Source organism: Poecilia mexicana, unplaced genomic scaffold (assembly GCF_051168715.1).
Source record: "Poecilia mexicana isolate PSO_F unplaced genomic scaffold, ASM5116871v1 scaffold_16, whole genome shotgun sequence".
In the NCBI taxonomy this organism is placed as follows: domain Eukaryota; kingdom Metazoa; phylum Chordata; class Actinopteri; order Cyprinodontiformes; family Poeciliidae; genus Poecilia; species Poecilia mexicana.
Window position 1 is genome coordinate 20429936 of NW_028263385.1, and position 7203 is coordinate 20437138.

A 7203-nucleotide genomic window follows, 5' to 3' on the forward strand; every position below is an offset into this window, starting at 1 on the left:
CCCCCACCCCCGCCTGTAGATCAGCCACATCTGCATTCATGTCACCTGCTGACCATGCCGTCTCCTTAAGTCAGGGTGGCGTAAGTTTTGTTTTCTTTACATTCATCCATTTTCTTACACCCTTGTCCCTATTGTGGTCGGGAGTGTTGCTAGGGTACACCCAGGACAGGTTGCCAGTCTGTCGCAGGGCAACACAGAAACAGACAGAACACACAACCATGCACACACACACACTCACACCTAGGGAGAATTTAGAGAAACCAATTAACCTGACAGTCATGTTTCTGGACTGTGGGAGGAAGCCGGAGAACCCGGAAAGAACCCACCATGCAGAGGGAGAACATGCAAACTCCATGCAGAAAGACCTCGGGCCGAGAATCGAACCCAGAAGAAAACTGAACTCGCGACTTAAGGAGTCCAGCCCTAAAATGTCAAAATTCTCACAGAAACAGAAAAACTATATAGACTGTTTATAAGCAAAGACAACTTGTTTTGGGCTTAGTTTCCATTTATGTGGCCAGTGTAAAGTGGTTAAAGTTAATGTTAAACTAATTTGAGAAAATGTGTAAATCCATGTAAAGAAGAGTAAAGTTTAGAAGGATTATAAAATATGACAGTCACCACACTAGTTTTCAGTTTTCAAGTGTACACGCTTTGACTTCATTTCTTCTTTTGTTTTTAAAATTGTTTTTTTCCTTTTCTTGTTATTTAGGTTGGTGGTAATGTAGTACCCAAAATCAATCCCTGGGCGTAGAACTAATGCGGTAAGTCTAAAAGTTTAACTAATCCACCCTGTGACAGTACATCCCCACCCCAGTCAAACATGCCAAGATACACTGAGAGACATTGCCACGTGTGGAGATGAGTAGATGGGGGGAGGGGTGATAAGGGAGGCAGTGGTCTTTTAAAGTCAGGTATACATCTTAGAAAGAGAGATTTGTGAACCTTATAGCACAAAAAATCCACATCCTTATTTTGTTGTTGTTCTTTTCTAGCGGAAAAATCTGGGATGATACCTGGGAACCTGCAAGTAAATCCTCTCATGTTGCTGTCCACCAAGTGCCACTTCCTTCAGACAGCGAACAAGTCCTTCCATGATGTTACTTTTTCTTTTTTGTATTACAAAGTATTAATTTATTTTCTTTGTTTTTACTGCAGTTTGACCATTTTACGAAGTTCTCTGTGTAATATTGTTTTCGGCCATTCACTGAAATGAATGTTATGGTTGTAATATATGTAAGCTTATGTTGGGCTGTTTACTGACACATTTTTGTCAAGTTCTGTTAAAGTCTAAGTGAGGCTGATTGAGTCACTGCATCAGGCAGGTATTGTGCCTGTATTAAGTCTTGAAATTTAGAACAGAATTGTTTGTAGATTTTGTTCAGTAAATATGACTAAAGTCTTAAGAACTTTAAATATGGTATTTTACACATTTCTTTTTGAGTGTTTTTAATGTTGATGTGGATGTACAAATTAAAGTCTATAAAAATACATAACAAAATAAGCACAACTTGATGTCAATATAACTAATTGGAAGTGTTTTTCTAACTCAAAAAGCTATTATTTTAATATCTTTTTTGTGTCATGGATTTTGTGAATCAAGACTGTATTTGTAAAATGTTATAATAAAATTGCTTTCAAATGCAGTACTGATTTTTAAACACAGCAACTTTAAGTGAAGTTATTGATGAAGAGCATGATAAAAATACATTGCAATGTCCAGATCAACTGACTGTATTAGAACAATACATTTTAATAAACCTATGTCACAAATGCCATACACAATTTTGAAGAACACACAAAATATACATTTGCATTTATATATATATATCTGTAGATATATATCAGGACAGGTATATCTATATATAGATATACCTATTTATATAGATATATCTATATATAGATATATCTGTAGATATATATCAGGACAGGTATATCTATATATAGATATATCTATTTATATAGATATATCTATATATAGATATATCTGTAGATATATATCAGGACAGGTATATCTATATATAGATATATCTATTTATATAGATATATCTATATATAGATATATCTGTAGATATATATCAGGACAGGTATATCTATATATAGATATATCTATTTATATAGATATATCTATATATAGATATATCTAGATATATATCAGGACAGGTATATCTATATATAGATATATCTATGTATAGATATATCTATATAGATATATAAATGCAAATGTATATTTTGTGTGTTTAAAATTGTGTATGGCATTTGTGACAGATAGATAGATAGACTTTTTATAAGCATCCCAGCTCCGCATAGTTGGTTCTAGAAATTCTTGTACGGCTGATCGGCGGGAATCTGAAATGGAACGCAGCCATCGTACGGCAGACTGATTAAGAGAAGAAAGGAACACTATCAGCACGTTGTGGGAGGTGGGGGGTAATAAGGTTTTCAATAAGATGACAACCGTATTTGTCTGTAGCCAAATAAGATCAAGGTCAACGATACACTCAGAAATGTTACTTCAAAATGTAGTGAAACTTCGTTTAATACAGAAAGAGTCATGATGGGATTTATAAAGACTTTTTGCCTGACAAGCTGGTCGTCATTGTAGGCTGGTCAAGTTTGCCCTGTGTGTTGTCTGTAAGGCATGACGCAAGGTTAAACTGTGTAACAGATTCGTTTCCTACACACTTGTAGAATTGTGTGAAGCTATTTGTTATGTGTTTTATTCAGCGTGATCAGTATTTACACATAAAAATGTTTTATGGAGAAGTATTTTGAATAGCATTTTTACCTGTCTAAGGTTAATTATTTAAGTTAAAGTTTGCAGCTTATTTTGTGTATGAAAGGAAACCCAGATTGAAACCCAGAAACATTACAGTTTAGTAAATTAATATTGAATCAGTTTGACTCTACTGTAATTTAAACTACATTAGTATAGTAATCTAAATTATGTTTGATTGACATAGTGCTTTTCTCCTAGAGAAACACTATGTTAAACTGTATAAAAACAATCTAAGGTTAGATTGGGGTTAGGGTTAACCCTAACTCCATCACTAATCTCAAATTGAGTGGTAGAGATGGCTTAATCTTCCAATGCTTTATGAAAGTAATGGTTCAAAGATGCATTTTCTCTAGAATTGAGCTCTGTAGCCCGACTCTAAATCTGTTCTAGTGGAAAAAGAATGATCTGCCTGAGGCCTCAGGCCTCTGTGGTTCATTTCATCATTTCATAAGCTTGCAGAGAAAAGGCATAAAGAGAATGTAAGTTAAATTGTGTCCATCTAATTATTGTAGTTGAAATAGAGGTCTACCCCTTTTGGTTTGTAAATGCATCCAAATACCAAGTTAATGTTAAGATTATTTCACTAAGTTGGGACGCTCTGTTTTAAAAAAGAAGTTAGGTCCAAATCTGAAGCATTTCAACTAAATGACACCGACAGCAAGTTCTACCAAACCTTAGTCGGCTTCCTTTTTCACCTGTCAACTGTTGAACCTAGACACGCATAAATAACACTAGGTCTACAGGTCCTTCTCAAAAAATTTGCATATTGTGATAAAGTTCATAATTTTCCATAATGTAATGATAAAAATTAAACTGTCATATATTTTAGATTCATTGCACACCAACTGAAATATTTCAGGTCTTTTATTGTTTTAATACTGATGATTTTGGCATACAGCTCATGAAAATCCCTGTCTCAAAAAATTTGCATATTTCATCCAACCAATAAAAGAAATGTGTTTTAATACCAAAAAAGTCAACCTTCAAATAATCGTGTTCAGTTATGCACTCAATACTTGGTCAGGAATCCTTTTGCAGCCTTCAATGCGGTGTGGCATGGAGGCAATCAACCTGTGGGACTGCTGAGGTGTCATGGAGCCCAGGATGCTCCGATAGCGGCTTTAAGCTCATCCAGAGTTTTGGGTCTTGCGTCTCTCAACTTTCTCTTCACAATATCCCACAGATTCTCTCTGGGGTTCAGGTCAGGAGAGTTGGCAGTTGACAAGTACTGAAATTTTATTTAACTTATTTCTTTTTAATAAAGACATTGACAGACAAACTGAACCGCATTCAATTGACCATGGATAAGAAACTGTTCCACCAGTACACACTTTGTGTATTCTTTGGATTAAGAAATAAGTCAGAGCTGCACATATTAATAAAAAAAGAAAAGAAAAGTAGAAGATCCAAAAAGATGTCTTGGTTATGTTAGATAGTGCAGAATCACTGGGACTGCTTAACGTAGCATTGTAGCCATTTAACTGCTCAACATAAGCACAAGTGTTATTATTCCACTTGAAGTAAAAATAGTAAAACTATTAAATTAACTACAATTTCTCTTATTACCTAGAAAATACACTAGATGTGCAGAAACATAAGTGAAAAAGAAACACACTGTGGAAGTAATTACAGCTCTAATAAGCCCTTTTAGAAAATACAAAGGCACAAACAAATTAACTATTTTAAAAAAAGAATCAACAAGATAAAACACTGCCCATTTGGAAACATGAAAGCACAAGAACAAATTGTAAGGTGTCTCTTTGTGACTTATGAGCAAACTATATATATATGACTATTATCAGTCACTACTGCAGTCGTCGTCAAAGGTAACGCTCTCTGCTCCTGACAAAGTCTGTAGATCGGGGTGTCCAAAGTGGGTCCTAGTGGCCCGGCATCCTGCATGTCTTATTCTCTCCCTGGTGGTAGAAACCTTTTCAGCTTGTCAATGTTCTTCTTAGGCCATCTAACGAGCCATCATTTGATGCAGGTGTGTTAAACCAGGGAGAGAACTAAAATATGCAGGATGCCGGGCCTCCAGGACCCACTTTGGGCTCCCCAGCTGTAGATAATACTCTGTTGCCTGCAGCTTCATCTGTTGGTGCTGCAGCTCTCTGAGGATGATGCTCTGGAGACCTCTTGGACCTTCGTCAGTTAGGTCACAGGACAAACCTTTAAAGTTGAACATAAATAAAAATCCAAAATTTAGATGCTTTTACTTTCGGTATGATTATGCGTTACTTAAAAACATACTTTTAAATTTACCTCCCGATAACAGGTGGGAAACTCCTTTAGAGTGTCTTCATAGGATGACAGAGATTTCCAACGATGGTCCATCAACAAAGATCCTCTTTTCCTCTTCCAGTCTCTTTACCATCAAGAACACGATTGCCCTTGTTCTTGTGTGAAGACTGAGAGTCTGAAATGCATTTATGAAAAGGACAAATCAACTCATTAAAAGTTTAAATTTGTAAGTTGAGGTCAACACCTGGAGTATCTAGTCATATTATCTGTCAGGTATGATGACAGTATAAAACATATTAGTGGATGTTTACTTACCACTGTGTGATTGCTGCCATGGCAATGTTGTGTCACCAGACAGGATCTCTTCCAAAGACAGAACTTATGTGTCTGTATCAGTCTTCAAGTGACCAACATCTTCTAAAGCTAAGATGTTTTCTCCTTTCTGATCTAACGATGAGCCTTGGCACAAGCTTTGTCCATCTGTATCTGCACAAACATACACAAACAACATCAACTGTGTCAAAGATGTTTATGCAGTATGTACCAGCAAGGTTATACAATGCCTGGTCAGTGTTCCTTACCTTACATTCATGGGCTTTGCCATGGAAAATTGAGAGAAATGGCTTCATTTTAAGCAGGTGTTGGAGCTCAGGACAGCTTTTTGTTAGTTTTCAAGATATGGCCAGTACTTGCATGTTACATCCATGGAAAAAAGTCATTGTCTGTTGGCCAGCCTTTGATGAAAGAACAAAGCTTATGCAAATATCTCATACTATCTCGAAGAGCACTAAGCAGCACTCCATGTCTACACACCGCTAGCTCCAAGCCTCCTCATCCAGTTTGCTGCTGGATCTGTGAGAGATCTCCCTGGCTGCCCACCACAAAATCTAGAATGCATACAATTCAGTCAGGCAAGCTGTTATTACAGGCTAAAAGGTTACTGTTATTATACATTTACAATCTGCAGTCTTACATTTTTGGTTGATTAGTGTATACAGTCCACAAATGTTCCTATGTTTTCATCCTTGGCAATGAAAAGGTCCTGAAATATAGCCTGTTCCTCCAATCTGAAAAACAAAGCAATAAAATACACTTCATGAGGTGTTACAGTCCAAAGGTAGTGAACATCACTAACATATACAAAGAATTGTTATATTTCACACATTTTACAATACCTTGCTGCATTCTTTAAATGGTAATACTTGCAATTTCCATCCACTGAAACTGAAAGCACATCTGGGGTACAAGCTTGACACTTGAAGGGATCCTTCCTTAACATCTTATCCAACTCATATATTATGGCTTCCCGCTCAAAAATCATTTCAGGAAGCTCTCAGCCAAGATCTTAACTATGATTTAAAATGAGAGATAAAAAAAGAAAACATAAAATAGGACATAGGTGTCCAAATACCAGGCATCAAGAATAGGTTAGGTGTCTTTCAAGTTCTAGGTGTGTCTCTGGCACAAAACATCTCACTCAATTAATGTTGATGTTACCAGGACTTCATATGATCTGAATGCAGAATGAATGAGGTGGCACCTCAGCCATTTGATTCAAGTGTGTTTAACCAGTTACACCAAAATGTTGAATAGCATAACCACTCAAGAATAGAGTCAGACGGCCCTTCTGGGATATGTACGTTAAAGTACTCACACAGCCAAAGTTGACAGTTATTTAAGATCTACGGGCAGGGTGAGGGGGGGGACTGAGAGATGAGGGAGGGGGGACGGAGAGATGAGGGAGTGGGAGGAGGCAGTTGGAGAGATGCTTCTGGGTCTTTTCTTCTTCTGAAAAGACTGAGAGGATGGGACAACAGGATGAGAAACAGGAACCAAATCAAGCACTATCACAGTCTCTTCCTGGTTCTCTGGTATCATCATTGGATGCTCCTCAGCTATGGTCTCTGTCTGTTCAAAGATCAGGTTCTCAGCTCTTTACTTCTCTTCATCTGGCTTGCAACAGCAATAAATAACAGACAGGAGAAAAGAAATGTGCCTGTACTGACGCAAGTTCATTTTTAATTCAAGTAAATGACCTATAGCTGCAATCAGTGTATTCAGACAGGGTTCAGAACTTTAAAGATCATCACAGCCTAGGGGCACTGATGTTTTGAGCAACCCTCCAATATTACAAAGTGGCAACAACAAGCATGACTATAAACATTATTATGTGACTTTATCAC

The 7203-nt window shown here is 36.9% G+C and overlaps 3 long non-coding RNA genes across 3 annotated transcripts; 1 reads left to right on the forward strand and 2 right to left on the reverse strand.

Annotated features, from left to right (window-relative positions):
• LOC148155070 (uncharacterized) lies at positions 1–1644 on the forward strand. Its single transcript, XR_015765692.1, has 3 exons — positions 1–80; positions 713–764; positions 996–1644. It is a non-coding gene; the product is annotated as an uncharacterized LOC148155070 (long non-coding RNA).
• Positions 1645–3997: 2353 nt separating this feature from the next.
• On the reverse strand, positions 3998–5147 carry LOC106903747 (uncharacterized). Its single transcript, XR_015765602.1, has 2 exons — positions 5042–5147; positions 3998–4948 (listed from the first exon to the last, which is right to left on the reverse strand). It is a non-coding gene; the product is annotated as an uncharacterized LOC106903747 (long non-coding RNA).
• A 264-nt stretch (positions 5148–5411) lies between these two features.
• On the reverse strand, positions 5412–6685 carry LOC148155071 (uncharacterized). Its single transcript, XR_015765711.1, has 3 exons — positions 6196–6685; positions 5994–6087; positions 5412–5907 (listed from the first exon to the last, which is right to left on the reverse strand). It is a non-coding gene; the product is annotated as an uncharacterized LOC148155071 (long non-coding RNA).
• Positions 6686–7203: the final 518 nt, after the last annotated feature.